Genomic DNA, 23,695 nt, shown 5'->3' on the forward strand with positions numbered 1-23,695 from the left:
CGTAATGATGTGGAACGTGTCAGGTTAATAAAAGATGTCTGTACAAGAAATTACATTACACAAAATATTGCATGACACTAATGATTAAGTTTTTTTTTTTTACTTAGTTTATATCTAAAAATTCAGCCAATGAGTAGAAGGAGTTGTCATTTAGAAATTCTTTTAATTTATTTTTAAATGTTAGTTGGCTATCTGTCAGGCTTTTGATGCTGTTTGGTAGGTGCCCAAAGACTTTTGTAGCAGCATAATTTACCCCTTTCTGTGCCAAAGTCAGATTTAACCCTGCATAGTGAAGATCATCCTTTCTCCTGGTGTTATAGGTATGCACACTGCTATTACTTTTGAATTGGGTTGGATTATTATCAACAAATTTCATAAGGGAATATATATACTGTGAGGTTACTGTGAGGATCCCTAGATCCTTAAATAGATGTCTGCAGGATGACCGTGGGTGGGCTCCAGCAATTATTCTGATTACACGTTTTTGTGCAATGAATACTTTTCTACTCAACGATGAATTACCCCAGAATATGATGCCATACGAAAGCAGTGAATGAAAGTAGGCATAGCAAGCTAATTTACTGAGATTCTTATCACCAAAATTTGCAATAACCCTAATAGCATACGTAGCTGAACTCAGACGTTTCAGCAGACCATCAATGTGTTGCTTCCAGTTTAACCTCTCATCAATGGACACACCTAAAAATTTTGAAAATTCTACCTTAGCTACAGACTTCTGTTCAAATTCTATATTTATTACTGGAGTTGTGCCATTTACTGTACGGAACTGTATATACTGTGTTTTATCAAAATTTAAAGAGAGTCCGTTTGCTGAGAACCACTTAATAATTTTGTGAAAAACATCATTTACAATTACATCACTTAGTTCTTGGTTTTTGGATGTTATTACTATACTTGTATCATCAGCAAAAAGAACTAAGTTTGCATCTTCATCAATGTGGAATGGTAAGTCATTAATGTATATCAAGAACAGTAAAGGACCTCAGATGTTAAGTCGCATAGTGCTCAGAACCATTTGAACTAATGTGGTTTCTCGATATGATTACGTCTATTTTGTCACTGTCTGCTAGATAAAACGAAATTGGTCTTTCTAGTATCGCAGCAGTTGTAACACGTGCCAAATAAGAGAGACTGTTTTGGCACGGGGGGTCATTTTAACTACCTCCAACATGAAATGCCTATTAGGCCTACTACAAGCAAAAAGTTTTACTTTAGGAAACAGTTTCACTTTTCGTTCATACTCTCCATTCTCTGAAACACGGGATCGAAAAGTAGATATAGTCCGAAATTTTCACATAAATTTGGAATCGTCATATTCTTCCACATAATTTGTGTGATGTCCCCGTTTCTTCTTCTACCTCGTTCTAATAAACAATCTTTCAGATTGCTGAAAAAGTAACTGTTGAAATTCTTCACAGTAAATAATAACAGCCAAACAGTTGCAGGATAAAGATTTATTAAAATTCTTGACCACGATTTCGGAATATCTAAATATACCTTCATCAGAAGTAAAATACAGCAGACACCTTCATTAGCAAAAACTTAGCATCGGAACTGAGAAAGAACCACAAGTCCCCTCTCTCGGTAAAACTGTCTGCCCTAGGGCTTTCACACCCTCTTCACGTTAGTTCACAGGCGAGGTAATGATTCTATGCTGTGTTCGCATCAACCCTCTATCCATAATTATGTTGTATAAGTGGAGATGATGTTTCAACTATGACGACGCCTTTCGCACAATTGTTTTATGTATCTCCACTGCAGAATGTGATTTTGGTAAGTGACTAAAAGTTTTTGTGCTTGTAATACTCTGGTAATTTTACAGTTACTTAAGCTATAGTGTTTTTTTCTTTATCCCTGTGCCCAGCTGCCCCTCCAGAGTCTGTCCATGACTACCACCGTTCCAATTGGGATGCCTACCGGGAATCCATTGCCTTACAGGTCGAAAGCCACACCCTCTCCTTTCACCACCCTGATGACATCACCCATGCCTCTTCCTTCCTTCAGAAGACCATCACTGACGCTGTGGAGGCTCATGTCCCTACCAAACTCATCCACCCTCACCGCCCTACGCTTCCTCCACAGGCCGTCCTTGTTCTGCGTGAATCCCGCAGGCTCTACCGCTCCTTCCTCCGCACTCGTGACCGGGATACTCTCACCCGCCACTGGCAATTACAGCGACATATCCGGAACCTCCTTACATCAAAGAAACGCCGGGACTGGCGCCAGACATGCACACGCCTCAACTCCACCCTCCCTGTCAACTCCTCCAAGTACTGGTCAGCCTTGCATCGCCTTACAGGTAGCCATCCCACCCCGCATTACCCCATCTTCCATGACGATCGACCCTCTCCTGACAACTTCAGTAAGGCTAACCATTTTGCTTCCCACCTATCCGAGGTCTTCTCCATTCCTGACGATCCCCATTCTGATTACTCCCTCTTCCCCACCATCCTTGATCGCACTGACACCTCTGTCCCCCTGCTCGCCCCCAGCTTCCAGTACTTGGATCGGTTGCCCCCTCTAACATCAACACTCCCATTACTGCACAAGACATCACACTTGTCCTCCGCTCCAAACGCAACACCGCCCCTGGTCATGATGGCGTCACTTACCGTCACCTCAAGGAATCTCCTCCATCCTTCCTGTCTGTCCTTGCTACCCTGTCCGACATGTGGAAGACATCCCGTGTCCTGCTGTTCCCTAAACCTAACAAACCCCCCTCTGATACCTCTTCCTATCGTCCAATCTGCCTCACCTCCGTGTTCAGTAAGGTCTTTGAGGCCATAGTCTCTCGCCGTATTCACCGCCACCTTAACCAGCACCGCTTCCTTCCTCTTACCCAATGTGGCTTCCGGCCTTCCTTCTCCACCGACGATCAGCTCCTTAACCTTACCAATCTTCTTGCCCTCCAAATTAACTCCCGTCACTCCGCTATCTTTGTTTCCCTTGATCTCCAGAACGCCTATGACCGTGTCTGGCATCCCGGGCTCCTCTTCAAACTTCTGACCTATGCTCTCCCCATCAACTACGTCCGTCTCGTTGCTTCCTTCCTCTCCCATCGTCCCTCCTATGTGACTATCCACAATTCCAACTCCCATACTCTCTATCCTTCTGCCGGCGTGCCCCAAGGTTCTCTCCTTTCCCCTCTCCTCTATCTCCTGTACACTGCTGATATGCCCAAACCTCCCCCTCCTGTTAATCTTCTCCAGTTCGCTGATGACACCGCCTTCCTAGCCCTTTATTCTACCATTCAACGGTCCCAACATACCCTCCAAACCCACCTTGACCAATTCATTGCTTGGTGCAACCAGTGGTTCCTCCGTGTTAATCCCTCCAAGACCCAGGTGATCATCATAGGTCACACCACCCGCTCCTTCCGCCTCCACGATTTCTACCTCACCTCACTCCTACCCTCAAATACCTTGGCCTCACACTCGACCGCCACCTCACCTGGACTCCCCATCTCCTTACCATCCAAAACAAAGCTCACAACCGCCTCCGCATCCTGAAACTCCTGTCTGGCTGGACGTGGGGTCTGCATCCTTCCACCATCCTTCACACCTACAAATCCTTGATCCGCCCAATCTCTGTTATGCCAGCGTCGCTTGGATTTCCGCCCCCCCCACGGTTCTATCAAGCCCTGCAAATCCTCAAACGCCATGCACTCTGCCTTGCCTTCCGCATCTGCCTTCCGTCCCCCACATGCATCCTCTATGACCTCATCCCCTTCCCAAACCTTCTCCTTTTCCTTGAACACATCCGCACACTCTATATTGTCCAGCGCCTTGATCCCCCTCACCTCCTGGTTTCTCTCATCCTCTCAACCCCCAACCAGTTGCTGCGCCTTTACTGTTGTGTCCCACCCTCTCTCCCTCTCCACACCCTCCATCTCCTTTCCCAACACAACTTCCACCGTCTACCCCTCCTGGATGATGAGCTTCGCCCTGACATCTACCCTTCCTACCAACTCTAACCCCTTCTTCCTGCGTCCTCCTCAGGGCTCCTTCTCCTCCCCCTCCCTCCTCTTGAGTGGCTTCCCCCTCCTACTCCCCCTCCATCTCTTGTGCCTCCTTTCAGTGTCTCTGCGCTCACTCCTGTCCTGTCTTCCCTCTTCCTCTCCCGCCCCACGTGTCTCCTGCCTCTTCGTGAACCCATTGATGCCCCTCCTCTCTTCATCCTGCTGCTTCCCCAGCTGCCCCATGCTCTCCCCCCCTTTTCCATCTTCTCTGACCTTTTCCCTCGGCTGGTCCCACCTGGCAGTTTTATTCTTCGTCATGTGTGCTCCAAGTGTGTTTTAAGTGTGTTGTTCCGGAGTGTTTTTACTACTGTGGCCGACTTTTAACCTGTGCCTGCGCATTCAGTGTCTTCTCTGTGCTTTAAGAATCGCCGACTTTTTTAACTGTCCCCCATGAACGTCTCCATGTCAGTGTATATTTTACCTCCATTTTCTCCCCTTACTCTGTTTTATGTTCCGCTTTTTTATCTCCTTATGTATGTATCATCTTATTCTTGTTTTAGTTGTAGTGTCACTCGGCTAAGAGCAGCGGATTGTGCCGCTGACAGCCCTCCCCTGCCCATATGGGGCAGGGGAATGAAATCACAATAAAGAAAAAAAAATCTTTATCATCTGGGACCTCATCCTCCATCGGCTCCTTCCCCCTCCCCCTCCCCCTCCCCCTCCCCTTCGTTTTTCCCATCATCTGTCCAGTTTACCCCACCTGCTCTCGGTTGTGGTATGTCATATTTGCCAACATTTTAGTGCAGTGTTCAAGTGAATGTTCAGTGTTGTTCGTCTTTCCAAAGTGTTTCGAATAGAAACCATGCTGTCGCTAGGTGTGAATTTTATGTCTTTTGTGAACAGAAACCAGACTGTCACCGCATTGTCTGCCTATTATTTTACCTGTCTGCATCATATGTATTTTATTAGCATCATCATCCCATTGTCCTATGTTTTAAGCTCCACGGTTTTTTCGCCATGTCACCATTTAAGTCTCCGATTTTATCGCCTGTTTCTATTATTTATTATCTTCATATTTTTAAAACAAAGTCTGTAGGCTGAAGAGCGGCATAATACGCCACTGCCAGTCCGCCCCCATCGGGGGGAATCGAAACTCAATAAAGAAAAAATTATTCTTTATCATTTACCGTGAATCTTTGCATCTCTAATTCTGTTACTATTCCTGCCATTGTCAAAGCTTATCCTCCAGTTAAATTCACTAACCCCACCAGAATCACAGGTATCCCTCATTTATTCTCTGGTAGGGCGTTTTTACGTGTTTGTACAATGCGTTTTTCCTCGCTATTCTGAGAACAGAACCTAGGGGCTGCTAACCGGGGACTGTTCAACTGATAGAGTAGCGATCTGGGAAAAAAGGTCAAGCTTTCATTGTGTTGAGTACACCGAGGAGATAATATGTAATCTTTCTTATCCGTTATTCCTGTTAGCTGTTTATTTCCATACTGGTAGTCTGAATTTATCGATATCACTAATAATAATAACAACGCTGATCATTCGCACACCCACTTAGCCATAGAGACAAACAGCGATTGACATTCACACGTTCGGTTTATTCGGTTCAGCTCGTATAGTCGTATCCCCTTTTTGTCTACGCTAATGCTTTGTATTCCTAGATGTGACAGGGGTTCCCTCGGCAGAGACATCACGTACTCTATGCACGCATTCAAAAAGCAACTTATGATTCGTTGAGAAATCAACTTACAATGTCTTCAAAAATGTTCAAAGACCAAATGGGATGCATTTCAAAATCATATGAATGATCGATAGACCAACGTGCGCTGGGTGCTAGGCGCTTCGTGAAACAAGTTTTTTTTTCTTCAAGAATATGATTTTGGCCCTCCCCGAAATTGCCGCTTGGCACAGATATCCCCCCCCCCCCCCCCCCTCCTCCGGGTAACATCCATGCCTAACTATAATGTAAATATGTAAATAATACAGAAGTAAAATAGAAAACACTTGATAATACTGCTCCAGGCTGTTTTATCAAAACTAAAGTTTATGAGAAAATGGACAGTGTACAAAATAAAGTCATTGACTCCGTGTTGTGATCCGGCGAAACATCTGTTGCTTCATTCCGATGATTCAACAAAGACTCTCCGTTGTATTAGGCCTTGCGAACGGGATGTGCAGGATAACTATTTTCTGTTTTGATGAAAACAGTCTTAGTTGAGGAACGATTTTTCTCGTCTGACATGTTTCGGAATGATGTGCATATCATGTTTCGGAATGAAGAGCAATTAACGTTACTTTTATGGAAGCTGCATGTTTTTCGATAGCATCTACGTCTCGCTTGTTAAGCCTAAAAGCCCGGTCCACACGCAACGATCTGTCTGCGCAGACAACGATCTGTCTGCGCATGTCTGTACATGCAAAAGATCGGTGCAAATGTGGTGTGTTCACAGGACACAAACCCCAATCTACTACTCGCCCGCTATCTGTCGGTGTAGAAAAGAAATATCAGTGGCAAGCGAGTACGCACTCCGTAAACGTCAAAAATTTAATTTAGTTATTTTGAAATATAGAAATGGAGGAAGTTCTGTTGTGGTTTGTGTTCGCAACTTGTGTTGCAAGAAACATTCAGACCAACCGCAGGAAACAGAGAAAGCGGTCAAAATGGTGTAGACAGTGGCTGCTAAAAAGCGAAAGCAGTTTTCTCACGTACATTTACTGCGAGAGTTGCAGGGCGAACCTGTTTTGTTTTACTTACATTACCTCGTGTTCCATTTCCTGGCACATTGACACTCCAATTTCATCTTCAATTGTACTCCTGCTTGGTCTTGGCGTTTCTTGATCACTAAGAAAGCCAAGCAGATCAAAATACCATAACATTGGCTGGTATACTTGATCTACTCTTACACCAGACCTTCTAGATTTCTGAACTTTGGATAACTCTTTTCGGTAAACAGTTCGTTGACAGACTTAAATTACTTGACTTACCTTCAAGAACTCATCCTTTAGGACAGCGTAAATAGCTTCACATGTGTTGGGTATTATTTTACTCAACGCTTGTTTCGATACTGCAGTTGAAAATTCCAAATCCTTGTAGCTCCTTCCTGTTGCTAGGAATCTTAATGTTACCGCCAGCCGTTCATGAGGAAAAATTGCCCTTCTCATACAAGTATTTTTTCTCAGAATATGATGGGTTACAAGCTTTAAGAGATAATTATAAGTTTCGACATCCGTCCGCAAATAATTTCGCCAGTTCGCAACGAATTTTTTTTAAATTATTATTACCGTTTCTCTGTTTGTCGAGGCGTCAACTGCCTGCAATTTTTCAATTAGAGCATTGCATGCTGCTGTCTTTTTGTCTCGGTCACTATATTCTTTGGTTTTAATTTTCCACAAACATGGGTGGTTTCTATATATTTCAATGAATTCGCTCACAAACTCTCGAGAACACCGGCGAGTATCAGCCATTTTAATGCTCTGTGCGCACAAATACAAACACTTGGCTGAGCAAACAGCTGTTTCGCGCCAGATTTGCAGCGATCGCCTGTCCACACGCTCCAACTTGTCTGCGCAGATGTAGTTTGAACCCACAGATTTCAGTTATTTGTGTAAATATGGGACACATCCAGGACATCACCAGCACTTACTATGTACCTAAGTACATAGATATTGACTTTGATACTTTCATCAGAATGTTTTTATTGGATATCAGTCACTGCACACACTATACACACATTGTTTCATAACTCACACACACACACACACACACACACACACACACACACACACACACACACACACTGGTGATCTCTGGGCCATTTTCTGTACAACTTACCAATTGCTATCCTGAAAAAACTGAGTCAGCATCCCTCCATAATGAGTGAGATTTTGAGCTCAGAAAGAGGAAGAGGTGTTATTATAGTGCTATGCATGTCGTTATCAGGAGAAAGAAAACTGGCGTTCTACGGATCGGAGCGTGGAATGTCAGATCCCTTAATCGGGCAGGTAGGTTAGAAAATTTAAAAAGGGAAATGGATAGGTTAAAGTTAGATATAATGGGAATTAGTGAAGTTCGGTGGCAGCAGGAACAAGACTTCTGGTCAGGTGACTACAGGGTTATAAACACAAAATCAAATAGGGGTAATGCAGGAGTAGGTTTAATAATGAATAGGAAAATAGGAATGCGGGTAAGCTACTACAAACAGCATAGTGAACGCATTATTGTGGCCAAGATAGATACGAAGCCCACACCTACTACAGTAGTACAAGTTTATATGCCAACTAGCTCTGCAGATGATGAAGAAATTGAAGAAATGTACGATGAAATAAAAAGAAATTATTCAGATAGTGAAGGGAGACGAAAATTTAATAGTAATGGGTGACTGGAATTCGAGTGTAGGAAAAGGGAGAGAAGGAAACATAATAGGTGAATATGGATTGGGGCTAAGAAATGAAAGAGGAAGCCGCCTAGTAGAATTTTGCACAGAGCACAACTTAATCATAGCTAACACTTGGTTTAAGAATCATGAAAGAAGGTTGTATACGTGGAAGAACCCTGGAGATTCTAAAAGGTATCAGATAGATTATATAATGGTAAGACAGAGATTTAGGAACCAGGTTTTAAGTTGTAAGACATTTCCAGGGGCAGATGTGGACTCTGACCACAATCTATTGGTTATGACCTGTAGATTAAAACTGAAGAAACTGCAAAAATGTGGGAAATTAAGGAGATGGGACCTGGATAAACTGAAAGAACCAGAGGCTGTACAGAGTTTCAGGGAGAGCATAAGGGAACAATTGACAGGAATAGGGGAAGGAAATACAGTAGAAGAAGAATGGGTAGCTCTGAGGTATGTAGTAGTGAAGGCAGCAGAGGATAAAGTAGGTACAAAGACGAGGGCTGCTAGAAATCCTTGGGTAACAGAAGAAATATGGAATTTAATTGATGAAAGGAGAAAATATAAAAATGCAGTAAATGAAGCAGGCAAAAAGGAATACAAACGTCTCAAAAATGAGATCGACAGGAAGTGCAAAATGGCTAAACAGGGATGGCTAGAGGACAAATGTAAGGATGTAGAAGCTTATCTCACTAGGGGTACGATAGATACTGCCTACAGGAAAATTAAAGAGACCTTTGGAGAGAAGAGAACCACGTGTATGAATATCAAGAGCTCAGATGGCAGCCCAGTTCTAAGCAAAGAAGGGAAGGCAGAAAGGTGGAGGGAGTATATAGAAGGTATATACAAGGGCGATGTACTTGAGGACAATATTATGGAAATGGAAGAGGATGTAGATGAAGACGAAATGGGGGATACGATACTGCGTGAAGAGTTTGACAGAGCACTGAAAGACCTGAGTCGAAACAAGGCCCCCGGAGTAGACAACATTCCATTAGAACTACTGACGGCCTTGGGACAACCAGTCCTGACAAAACTCTACCAGCTGGTGAGCAAGATGTATGAGACAGGCGAAATACCCTCAGACTTCAAGAAGAATATAATAATTCCAATCCCAAAGAAAGCAGGTGCTGACAGATGTGAAAATTACCGAACTATCAGTTTAATAAGCCACGGCTGCAAAATACTAACGCGAATTCTTTACAGACGAATGGAAAAACTGGTAGATGCGGACCTCGGGGAGGATCAGTTTGGATTCCGTCGAAATGTTGGAACACGTGAGGCAATACTGACCTTACGACTTATCTTAGAAGAAAGATTAAGAAAAGGCAAACCTACGTTTCTAGCATTTGTAGACTTAGAGAAAGCTTTTGACAATGTTGACTGGAATACTCTTTTTCAAATTCTAAAGGTGGCAGGGGTAAAATACAGGGAGCGAAAGGCTATTTATAATTTGTACAGAAACCAGATGGCAGTCATAAGAGTCGAGGGGCATGAAAGGGAAGCAGTGGTTGGGAAAGGAGTGAGACAGGGTTGTAGCCTCTCCCCGATGTTATTCAATCTGTATATTGAGCAAGCAGTAAAGGAAACAAATGAAAAATTTGGAGTAGGTATTAAAATTCATGGAGACGAAGTAAAAACTTTGAGGTTCGCCGATGACATTGTAATTCTGTCAGAGACGGCAAAGGACTTGGAAGAGCAGTTGAACGGAATGGACAGTGTCTTGAAAGGAGGATATAAGATGAACATTAACAAAAGCAAAACGAGGATAATGGAATGTAGTCAAATTAAATCGGGTGATGCTGAGGGAATTAGATTAGGAAATGAGACACTTAAAGTAGTAAAGGAGTTTTGCTATTTAGGAAGTAAAATAACTGATGATGGTCGAAGTAGAGAGGATATAAAATGTAGACTGGCAATGGCAAGGAAAGCGTTTCTCAAGAAGAGAAATTTGTTAACATCGAATATAGATTTATGTATCAGGAAGTCGTTTATGAAAGTATTTGTTTGGAGTGTAGCCATGTATGGAAGTGAAACATGGACGATAACTAGAATAGAATAGAAGCTTTCGAAATGTGGTGTTATAGAAGAATGTTGAAGATTAGGTGGGTAGATCACATAACTAATGAGGAGGTATTGAATAGGATTGGGGAGAAGAGAAGTTTGTGGCACAACTTGACTAGAAGAAGGGATCGGTTGGTAAGACATGTTTTGAGGCATCAAGGGATCACAAATTTAGCATTGGAGGGCAGCGTGGAGGGTAAAAATCGTAGAGGGAGACCGAGAGATGAGTACACTAAGCAGATTCAGAAGGATGTAGGTTGCAGTAGGTACTGGGAGATGAAGCAGCTTGCACAGGATAGAGTAGCATGGAGAGCTGCATCAAACCAGTCTCAGGACTGAAGACAACAACAACAACAACATGCATAGCTTGGGGGTAAGTATTTCTAGAAAGGAAAGAAGAAGGAAGAAAACATAAAGTTATGGGAATGGGATACGATTATCGGTCGAATGCAATAACTACCCCCATTAAATTCCACATAGGGATATATTTCGTAGTTAGTCATAAACGTGTACACAGCTCGAGATACAGAACAGGACTGAAAACTAACATGGAGGCTCGTTAGAGCAATAAGAGTCCAAAGATGGAAACAATTAAAAAAGAGAGAAACAATTAAAATCGCTCAAAAGAGGAAAGGCCGCTGGTCCTGATGGGATACCAGTTCGATTTTTCACAGAGTACGCAAAGGAACTTGCCCCCCTTCTTGCAGCGGTGTACCGTAGGTCTCTAGAAGAGCGAAGCGTTCCAAAGGATTGGAAAAGAGCACAGGTCATCCCCGTTTTCAAGAAGGGACGTCGAACAGATGTGCAGAACTATAGACCTATATCTCTAACGTCGATCAGTTGTAGAATTTTGGAACACGTATTATGTTCGAGTATAATGTCTTTTCTGGAGACTAGAAATCTGCTCTGTAGGAATCAGCATGGGTTTCGAAAAAAACGGTCGTGTGAAACCCAGCTCGCGCTATTCGTCCACGAGACTTAGAGGGCCTTAGACTCGGGTTCACAGGTAGATGCCGTGTTTCTAGACTTCCGCAAGGCGTTTGACACAGTTCCCCACAGTCGTTTAATGAACAAAGTAAGAGCTTACGGACTATCAGATCAATTGCGTGATTGGATTGAAGAGTTCCTAGATAACAGAACGCAGCATGTCATTCTCAATGGAGAGAAGTCTTCCGAAGTAAGAGTGATTTCAGGTGTGCCGCAGGGGAGTGTCATAGGACCGTTGCTATTCACAATATACATAAATTACCTGGTGGATGACATCGGAAGTTCACTGATGCTTTTTGCAGATGGTGCTGTGGTGTATCGAGAGGTTGCAACAATGGAAAATTGTACTGAAATGCAGAAGGATCTGCAGCGAATTGACGCATGGTGCACGGAATGGCAATTGAATCTCAATGTAGACAAGTGTAATGTGATGCGAATACATAGAAAGATCGGTCCCTTATCATTTAGCTACAAAATAGCAGGTCAGCAACTGGAAGCAGTTAATTCCATAAATTATCTGGGAGTACGCATTAGGAGTGATTTAAAAGGGAATGATCATATAAAGTTGATCGTCGGTAAAACAGATGCCAGATTGAGATTCATTGGAAGAATCCTAAGGAAATGGAATCCAACAACAAAGGAAGTAGGTTACAGTACGCTTGTTCGCCCACTGCTTGAATACTGCTCAGCAGTGTGGGATCCGCACCAGATAGGGTTGATAGAAGAGATAGAGAAGATCCAACGGAGAGCAGCGCGCCTCGTTACAGGATCATTTAGTAATCGCGAAAGCGTTACGGAAATGATAGATAAACTCCAGTGGAAGACTCTGCAGGAGAGACGCTCAGTAGCTCGGTACGGGCTTTTGTTAAAGTTTCGAGAACAAACCTTCACCGAAGAGTCAAGCAGTATATTGCTCCCTCCTACGTATATCTCGCGGAGAGACCATGAGGATAAAATCAGAGAGATTAGAGCCCACACAGAAACATACCGACAATCCTTCTTTCCACGTACAATACGAGACTGGAATAGAAGGGAGAACCGATAGAGGTACTCAGGGTACCCTTCGCCACACACCGTCAGGTGGCTTGCGGAGTATGGATGTAGATGTAGATGTAGTAGAACCATGGTCGATACGACCTATCGACGCCACACAGTCCCCTCCCCCCCCCCCCCCCTCAATACACAGTACCACCTGTGAGGCTTGAGTGGAGGTTAAGTGGGCGTCGGCGTCGGTAGTAGTCGTGCGAGGCGGCAGGGGCACAACGCGGATGTCCATCTTGGTCGACATGGTGCACAGAGGCAGAGTGATTGGCAGCAGGTCCACCTCGTAGTCAGTCAAGCAGCAGGGGCTGACGATGCGTTGGCTGGCCTGAGAGCAGGCTTGTGCAACGGTCTGTGCTATGGTGCAGGTGTGCCCACCCCGAATGCAGATAGTCGTCCGAGGAGAAAAACGCGCGAATTTCTGACAGGTCGCACTCGCTGGGGAGGGACAGGCTATGCACTACACTAACATTTAACTGCCCATTGGAGAGCGAGGCCACGGTGTCTGTTAGGAGCATGAGCAATCGGTCATCGAAGGTGACGATCGACACATCAGCCACGCGGTGTGGTGGCACATTGCAGCACAGGTTGAATGTGGGAGAGCGAGTTTCCGCAGTCGATGAAGTGGCGGCGAAACATGCACATGGGGTGGATGGCGACATACCTGGAAAACCTGCGAATGGCGACCACGAATCATTGGAGAAAACAGCACCACGGGATAAGACAAAGTATTTTCAGGTTCCGTAACTGAAAAGTCATCAAGAGGGTCTGACTGAGACGTTAGAGGGGCGTCGGAGTCCACGAAAGCAGGTTTGAGCTTGTGTAATGAAACAGTTTGAGGACAATCCTTAACCATAACGTCGAATGTTGTCTCGCCCTGTTGGAGTACTTAAAAGGGGCTGAGGTAGGGTGATTGCAGGGGTTGTTTAACGGAATCATCCCTGAGCATAACGTGGGAGCAAGTGTTGAGTGTGGTTGGCACGTAAGTGTCCAGCGGGGAATGGCTGATAGGTGGATGTAGTCGTGCAAGTCTGAAGTGAATGAGCATATGACTAATGAAATCCTCGGGTGCTTGAGGTAGGAGAAGTTCCCCTGGTAGGACTGGGTTCTCCCTGAAAACGAATTCAGAGATGGTTCCCTGTAAGTCTGGTTTAAAGGTCGAACCGAGACTGAGTAACACCCATGGAAGCGCCTCAGACCAGACGCAGTCATGGCACCTGAGGGCAGTTTTGAGGGTACAGTTCCACTATTCAACTAACCCATTGCTTTGTGGCTGGTAGGCTGTTGTATGAATTTTTTAATGCTGCAGATGTTACATAAAATGGTGAACAGGGCAGACTCAAACAGCCGACCTTGGTCGGTGGTAATGGTGGTCGGGCAAACTAACCTGGCAATTCATGAGGAGACGAAACCCTTGGCCACGGTTTCAGCAGTGATGTTGGATAAAGGAGCAGCTTCCACCCCGCAAGACATGCGGTCGATTGTGGAGGAAATATATCTGTGGCCCTCCGATGGTGGTAGTGGACTGATAAGGTCGATATGTACATGACAAAATCTTCCTTGCAGAATGTCGAACTTGCCTATTGGAGTGGAGGTGTGGTAGCCGATTTTGTTGCGTTGACACAGTGATTGTTGTCAGCCTTGCCTTGGGTAACCGGCGCGGGCGAGAGAGGCGTTGGCGTCGCACGGGAAACAGCGATGGCCGCCGAGTCAGGTGGCTCACGCCCGAGAGAGAGGGCATATTTATCAATATGTGGGGTGGCTGCGTATGCGGTGGGCGTGGTCGTATTGTGACGCGACTGTCATTAGAAGCACTGTTTGAAACACATCGCACTGAATGTGGCGAGCTCGTTGAGGGTGCGGTGTCTACCAGACATGAATCGTCACATGCAATTAATGTTTTTGGACTAACCTGCTGAGTGTCAGAGCTGGTGTCTGCTGGAGAAACATGATTAGGAGGTGGCACTGTGGTCTGCAGTTTCAGCAGTGAGGTACAAGCCTATGCGGTGGGCGTGGTCGTATTGTGCACGCGACTGTCATTAGAAGCACTGTTTGAAACACATGGCACTGAATGTGGCAAGCTCATCAGGGGTGCAGTGTCTACCAGACGTGAATCGTCACACATAATTAATGTTTTTGGACTAACCTGCTGAGTGTCCAAGATGGTGTCTGCTGGAGAAACATGATTAGGAGGTGCCACTGTGGTCTGCAGTTTCAGCAGCGAGGTACAAGCCGCGACGATCTCGTTGTGTGTGCTATTCGTTGTTTCAGCTTGTCGTTTTTCTGGAGGAGTTGTGCCGCCAAGTCGTATTCTGACAGTAAGTTAGTGACGCAGGTCACAATGTCGCCCCTTAGTGCGGAGCACTCGCGTGCTAACTCAGGGGTTGGAAGAGAAACAGAATGTGGAACATAAGTGCGGGAGCATAGTATCTGAGTGTTAGTGGGATGATGTAGCATGGAGCTCTGAACCACATGATGTAACTCAAACAGATGCTCCACAAGCATAAAACATGATACTGGGTTGTCCCCATATAAAGGGAGCAACTTCAGCAGAGGGCCAGGGGGGTGGATGAAGGCGGCTTCCGTGTATCTTGGAAGGCCTGCTAGTCCATAGTAGGAGGGGCAATACTGCAGCCCGGCACCATACGCTTGGGTGTGCTATTGGCAAGTACATCCAAAGCAATGGCGGGTTGCATTGTCCTTGACATGTCGCGAAAACATGATGCGGCTGGCACAGTCAGTACCATGGGAACGAATGCTTGGCAACACATGTGGCGGTCCCATAAACTGGATCGGGGGTTAAGATACAGATTTGAAATTGTCCACCCTGGACATAATGTGGAAGGCCAGTGCGGTAGACACAGGTGGAACTGTTGGAGAGGCGAGGGGCTGAGTGGTCTGAATCAAGCCCACCCCGTGCACGTGGGGGGGGGGGGGGGGGGGGGGGGGGGGGGGGTAGGGTGAGTGGGTTAGTCTTTTGTGTGACAACAGTGTGAGTTTTCTGTGCATATCGGGAACACACCCCATGTGGTCAGACTATAAATTACCGGCGAAACTTGCTGAAGATCACACTGTTGCGGTAAAACATTCCTGGAAGGCGAAGCGCCGTAAGATGTGCTCGAGCCCACATGGTCGAAAAACTGAGCAACAGGTCTGGTGGGTAAGCAAGGGGAATTTTATGCATGAAAATGTGCATCATTAGTTTGTGAGTGAGGCAAAACCGGAATAGGTTCGTAGCCGTTGATAGCGTGTGCGTTTTGCACAAATGGCGGTGTTGCACTCGGCATGACTGTAACTGACATTGCAGCCTATTGAAAGTCAAAGTACATGTGTGAATGACATCACTATGAAAATTACACGATCGATCGGTAGTTTCACAGTTCTGAAAATTATCCGCTTCAGATATCACATGTTGGTGTGGACAGTCTGGTAACACGAAACCTGAGTCCATTGTTTGAGTTAACGGTGTAGCACTCGACTGCTGTGGAACAACAAAGTTTCAGGTTAACTTGGTTGGCGATCGTGAATCACTGTCGTTTAGTGGAGGGCCGACCATTGGCAGAGGATTGGAGTAGCCCGGTTGTCGTGGTTGGGCTTCCAAATTCTCTAACAAAGCATTGGGTGAGGCAGCCATGGTATCATGCGCATAACCTGTTGATTTAGAGCACCCGGCGTGGAAGTCGCAGAAAACATAGAAACTTCGGGGTCACCGGTATGGGAACAGGATACGATTATCGGTTGAATGCAATAACTGTTCCCAATAAATCCCACATAGAGATATATTTCGCAGTACGTCATGTATGTGTACATAGCTTGAGATACAGAACAGAATTAAAAACTAACATGGAAGTTCGGCAGAGCAATAAGAGTCCAAATATGATGTTAATCATGTTCTATGCGACCTATCGACACCATAAAGTGAAGGTGTTATGTGGAATGTTGGATATTTTATAATCATTATTATTATCATTTATTTATATAATTTTTTTATCAAACCCCTACTCTGTTTCAGCTAAGTAATCCTTCAATGTATAAAATATATTGCATAACAGGTACTTTATACGAACCTCCAACGGCAAGAAACTGTACGAACACGCACTAGGCCGAAACTACATTATACTTGGACCGGACGTTCCCACGTTCGTGCCTACACAGGCTCGACATAGGCCAGACGTGTTAGACATAGCCCTCATAAGGGGCATCACATGCACACTCAACCTTACAGTTGAAAACGATCTGGACTCAGACCACATGCCTGTAATACTGCACATGGAAGAGACACTGCAGGACATCGAACCAAGCAGGATGCTTAACTACAAGCGTGCGAATTGGACACTGTACAAGGAAACGCTTGATAGTCGCATTCCTGACACCCACGAAATTAACAACACACAGCAAATCGATGAGGCTGTGGAGGCTCTCACAACTGCCGTTCAAGACGCAATAACTGACGCCATTCCATATACTACACCAAGACAACACTCGACGGCCCTGCCCCAGGAAATCCTGGGCCTTATCTCAATGAGGAACCGCCTCAGGAGATACTAGCAGCGTACCAGGCGCCCGTTCTTTAAACTGCACGTCAACAGACTACAGGGCATAATACGGAATAAAATACAAACATTCAGAAACGAGCAATGGGCACATAAACTCGCTGGGCTGGATACCACACGTCCTGGCGTGTGGCAACTGGCCAGACACTTCACCAGGGAGAAACATTACATTCTCACGTTACAAGGACCAGACGGCCAAGCCTACTCCGCGACGGAGAAGGCAGAGCTTATGGCCACAACACTTGCAGCGTCTTTCATGCCGAATCTGGTTCCTTCAGACACAGCATTCACACTTGAAACGGACCAGGAGGTTACACGACTTGTAGCCCAGCCCTCGCGCAACGAAATAAGACGTACTAGCACAAATGAAATCACATGGGCTATCAAGCACACCAACGCTAGAAAAGCTCCTGGGCCTGATGGCATTCAAAACCGTGTCCTCCAGGAGTTCACGGATAAAGCCGTAGAATACCTCACACACTTAACGAATGCCATCCTGACACACCAACACTTCCCTGACTTTTGGAAGGCGTCCAAGGTCCTGATGTTCAGGAAGCCAGGGAAAGACCACTCCCTCCCACAAAATTACCGACCCATCAGTCTGCTGTGCTCGCTCAGCAAGATTGTTGAGAAGGTAATACTGAAACGTATCACTAGGCATTGCATCGCCAACGACACCCTAAGGCCGGAGCAATTCGGCTTCAGGAATCACCACTCGACAACACAACAACTCCTCCGCGTAGTCGAACATATACCACACGGCTACAACACGAACAAAGCCACATGGGCCGTGTTCCTAGACATCGAAAAGGCTTTCGATCGTCTCTGGCACAATGGACTCATACGCAAACTAAGCGAAGCTGGTTTCCCGGACGGACTCGTACGTCTCATACACTCCTATCTCACGAACAGATGTTTCAACACTAACGTGCAGGACAAACAATCAACACAACACGGTATACAAGCTGGAGTACCCCAAGGAAGCATTCTAGGGCCCATCTTGTTTAACCTGTACATTAATGACTTCCCAGCGACACAAAACACGACGTTAGCCGTCTACGCGGATGACACAGCCATCCTCGTGCAAGACTGGAAACCGTCGAACATCAATTCACGATTACAGACAGCACTCAGAACAGCTGAGCCTTGGTTGGAGAGATGGCGTATTAAAGTAAACGTCGACAAGTGCGAAGCAGTTCTGTTCACACGCAGACCGAAACTACTGCGCAAACACCAACACTGTAGACCAATAACACTAAATACACGGCTAATACGTTTCCGAGAGAAAATCAGGTACCTTTGTGTCTGGCTGGACCTGAAACTTACATGGGGGGGGGGGACCACATCGAATACGTTGCCAACCGAGCGCACGCGAGGCTCAAACAGCTCTACCCAATGCTCAACAGGGAAAGCACACTGAATAGGAGGGTGTCGAGGTCCATATACATGACACTGATTACACCTCTGATGACGTACGCAGCTCCCGTCTGGGGATATGCAGCTCCTACACGACTGCGCCGCCTGCAGATCATACAGAACAAGGTGCTACGAATCATTAGCAACGCTCCACGCTACACACGCACCGTGGATCTTCACCATGAATACCGCCTTGATACCCTCAAGGAAGTATTCAAAAAATACGCCACACGACTATACAGGAACTCGAGACACTCGAACAATCCTTTCATCCTCACTCTGGGAAACTACGATGACAGCCGCAGGTGGAAACACAGGCGGCCAAAGACACTGCTAGCTAGGGCATAACCACCTATGGTAAACTAACATACGCAAACAGCGACAAACGTCGGTAAGCCCCTGCATATCAGCAACACTGACTGGCAACTACCAGCTGCTATTAGAGCCGACCAACAGGCCACAGCAGGGACACCGACGAGCTCGCCCACAGGCGCACAAACAAGCTGCCAACATTCCCTCACACTGTGCTTCCGGTATATGACCTATCGGACACAAGATCGATAACAAACTTAACTGTTGCAGGTTGCTGACGCGGAACGAGGACTCTGTACCAGCACCCAGGGCACAACGCCAAGGTATCGACATGCATGTTACCCACTACTAACAAAGCCTCTCATTGCACAACCTATCGCAGGCAGCAAGACAACCGCTACTGCTCTTACCACCAGACCTAACTATCGCAGAGGTTTTTTTTCCCTTGGCTCTTGCCTTGGCACTTTTTTTCCTCTGCCCTTAAAACCGCTACTCTTCGTCAGATTTCGACCAATCTATCTCCAAATGAGCGCGTATTAATGGTTAATCTTAACCAGACGTACGCAAACATCGCAGTATCCACATCCTGCGACACCTCACTTTAGTGAATACTAACCCTTACGCAGAGATGGCAGCAGACCTTTTGTGTTGGCCATCATGCCGGTGTGGGCGTGGAGGGGCTCCACCTCTATTCTTAAAAAAAAAAAAAAAGGTACTTTATAGCTGCCTTTTTAAATAAGTGAATGTTTGCAATCTCTTTAATCTCTTTTGATTATTTATTGTACACTTTTATTCCTTGGTAGAAAGTGCTGGTTTGAGTTTTATGTTTATTTTTTCTTGCTAAATATAGATTGAGTCTATCTCTTGTTGCATGGTTGTGGACAGAGCTGTTTGTGCAGTAATTACCAATGTTCTTTTTGATGTGTACAACTGACTGGTAAATGTATTCACATGGAGCAGTTAAAATGCCCTGTGTATTTTGAGCAGTTCTTTACAGTGAGCTCAACTAGTATTTTTGGTTATTATTCTTATGGCTCTTTTCTGGAGTTTGAAAATTGTGTTCATATGTTGTGCATTTGTTCCCCAAAAAAGAATGCCATAGCTAAGAACTGAGTGTACATTTGAATAATATGTAACTAAAAGACACTGTATGTTACACACTGATGACATTCTGTTTGCAAGTACCTTCATGTGTTCACACCACTTCAACTGAGAAGTAATATCCATTCCTAGAAATTTTGCATTTGTTACACAGTCTATAGAGGTGCCATCTACATTTAATTTAACCTTGTCATTTTTCTCTTCAAACTAAAATTTATGGAATTAGTTTTCTTTATGTTCAATGTCGCTTTATTGCTTACTGACCAATTGTAAACTTCCTAGAGAGTTTCATTTGCTTTCTCGGAAAGGAGTTCTCATGTCTTCTCAGTGACTATAATATTGCTGTCATCAGCGAAGAGAAATTTTTCACCATGAGTAACACTACTGGGAAAGTCATTGATTTATATCAGGAACAGTATTGGTCCTAATACGCTTCCTTGCAGAACCCCTATATTAATGTATTTTGTTTCTGATAAGTGTTTTACTAAATGTTTAGATGTATTTGAAGTATGTGTTATCTCTACTCTTTGCACCGTATCTCTTAGGTAAGATCGAAACCAGTCAGTAGCTACCCCTCTTATTCATAATGTTTCTAATTTATTTGATAGAATCTTGTGGTCGACTGTATCAAATGCTTTAGAAAGATCCAAAAATATGCCTGTGACACATTCATTTTTACCAAGAGCTTCGAGTACAACTTTTGTGAATTCTACTAGGGCTGACTCCGTATTTTTGACACTTCAGAAACCAAACTGTGATTCGCTTAAAATATTGTATTTATCCAGGTAATTCGTTAATATGTCTTTCATAATTGCTTCTATTATTTTTGAGAATGCTGACTGCAGGGAAATGGGCCATTAATTTTCTATGTCTTCTGCATTACCTTTCTTAAGCAAAGGTAGAACTCTTGCCTGTTTTAACTTATCTGGAATTGTCCCTGATGTGAAGGATTCATTTATTATATTTGTTAAGGGGCCTTGTATAATCCCTACGCATTGTTTCAGTACACACATTGGCACTTCATCTAAGCCTACTGACTCTTTATTTTTTAATTTTTGAACAGTTTTATTGACTTCATTATCTGTGGTTGGAAGTAACATCATTGTATTTAGTGCAATATTATTTACAGGAGTTATATTTGTTTGGGGGAATTTTTGCTGTAACGTCCCTGCAATACTTGAAAAATGCTCGTTTACATAGTTTGCTAAGTGTTGTGGATCATTTATTACCTTATCCTTCTCCCTTAGCAGTATGTTATTCTGCATTTGTTTGCCTCTCCCCATTTCCTTTCTTATAACATCCCAGACTGCTTTGCTTTTATTCTCTGCATTATATATTATTTTGTCATTCAATGGCTTTTTTGCAGTAATCAGCACCTTCATACAGATCTTTTTGTATCTATGATAGAAATTTGGATTGTAAATGCCTTTTCAAAGTTCAAATTTAAACAATGTGGAGAATTTAGAGAATTTCATATTCACATTTGTTTCCTTATACACTTCATCACAGCTTTGTTTTCCTAGTTATTTTGAAAAATCTTTTATTTTGATCATTGCGAATCTTTTTCGTGGAACTGAGGTGTTTAAGTGTTTGGGAGGACTTCTTAATACCTGCTCTTATCCATCTGTTTTTGTGAGATGTTGATACACACACGCATACTTTTGGAAATGCCTTTTCAAAGTTCAATTTAAACAATGTGGAGAATTTAGAGAATTTCATATTCACATTGGTTTCCTTATACACATCATCCCACCTTTGTTTTCCTAGTTCTTTAAAAAATCTTTTATTTTGATTTCTGATAGATGTCATTTGTAGGCTTGTAGTTTAGGAAATGATTCGATGCCTGATTTTACTGTTGTTATTTGACAGAGATGATCTGATAGTCCGAGATCTTTTACAGCTACATCACATTTTTCCCTGTCCATGTTTGTGGCTACATGGTCAATTACTGATGAAGTCATTGTAGTTACCCTCGTTGCACTATTGACCAATAGGGACATGCCAAAACTTTGAAGGATGTTTACGAAGGTGTTGCTGGATTCATTTATGATATTAGTGTTGATGTTAATGTCACCACACAGAATTATGTTGACCTTTGTACTGAGACTTTATCTAGAACTACTGTTAACTTATTGAAAAAAGTGTCCACACTACTACTGGGAGATCTAAATACACACAAAATGATTAATTTCTTGGTGATATCAAGCCATGTTAATTCAATAGCTGATATTTCATTGTTTTGTCTTCACTTACTGTATTAAGGTCATGTCTTGATTTGAACTGTGTTTCTTTTCTGATATAAATGCGTGATCCCCTACCCCTAGACGTAGTTCTGCAGTAAGAGTTTGCCTCCCCCCTCCCCCCCCCCCCCAATCCCCCTTGATTCTCATGAGTTCCTTCCTTGCTTCCTCCAACTGTGCCCGAACGGCACAGATTTCCTTTCCTGTTCCCCAGTCAAAATGTTCCTACTGAATACTCTGCAGTTCCAGGAGAGAGCCTCTTGTGTTCTTCCAACATTGCGATTTGGTTAGAATAATGTTTATTCTGTAAGCAAACTAATAGCGAAAGTGGCCGTATTTACACTCGAGTGCATATCCATTTGACACAGTTCGATCATTCACAATCTCATCGCGAAATACAAGTTATCTACAAGAAAAATTAGGTTTCACGCCAGATGCGTAGCTGCTCACCGTTCAGAGACCAAGTCCCGTGATACCACATACGCGAAATTTTTTAAGTTGCTTAACTTCATAGCTGCATAAAGGCGGATTTTCCGCCTTCGCGTCTCAATCCGAACTGTGCCCTGTGGTGCCTCCAGCCGGAACTGTCCTCTTTCGCATCTGCACCAGCACACTCCACTTTGCTCGTCCCCGGCCGTGTATCCCGCGCGCCGAATATCCTCGCTCAACTGACTGAAGCCGTCCATCTGAATGGCTACAGCTCATTCCATATTATTTTACATTTTAACATATTTAAATAATCAAAGCTTGACCAATTTAACGTTCTAAATAACGTAATAATGATAGCCATTGTTAAATTCTTTTACATAAAACCAATACGATTTCCTTCTTAGCTTCCACTGCCATGCTTTCTGATAAATAAATAAAGAACAAAAGTAACTATTATGTACTAAACTTTACAACAAATATTCTTTTACCTAATGATTCAATAAGATGTCATGTTGTCATCGTGCAATGTGTTTTGTGTGGAGTAAATGATGATCTGATCCTCAACTGAAAATACTTATAATTTAAATTTACTATATCTTTTAAACCAATAAAGTTACAGAGTTGATAATTACAGCGTTTGTCATTTTAATGATGCGTTTCAATATGAAATGTCGATCGTTACGATTGACTAAAGCGTTCAGATTTTAGCATTCAGGTCTTTGTTACGAAACTTGTGAATTTCACCGTAACAGTAATCCTAAACTATTATAGATATGATCAATATTCAAGTTTTATTGGGATCACCATGAAAATTTATAGAGGATGGCAGATTCAGATTACTGTCTCTTGATTCCCTGCATTACTACAGAATTAAATAGTTTCCATAAATGTTTCCCTGTATAGCTGATCTTAGGTTCACCATATTCAACACTGCTATGTCTCCTCGGCCACAAACAGTTTCTACGGGTTTCCCTATGATGTAGGTTCTCATCTGTCTCACTCACACACTACAGCACTTAGGCCTCAATAGACAATAGATGCCTGTTAATTTCCCCATCTGGTGGTGAATCTGCGGCCTTTGTGGCACACGGTCCTGAATGACAGGGTTCATTTCACAATTCCTGTAGGCTGACTCTTTCGGCCATATATTTAAATGAGAGCGAAATA

Source organism: Schistocerca gregaria, chromosome 8 (assembly GCF_023897955.1).
Source record: "Schistocerca gregaria isolate iqSchGreg1 chromosome 8, iqSchGreg1.2, whole genome shotgun sequence".
NCBI lineage: Eukaryota > Metazoa > Arthropoda > Insecta > Orthoptera > Acrididae > Schistocerca > Schistocerca gregaria.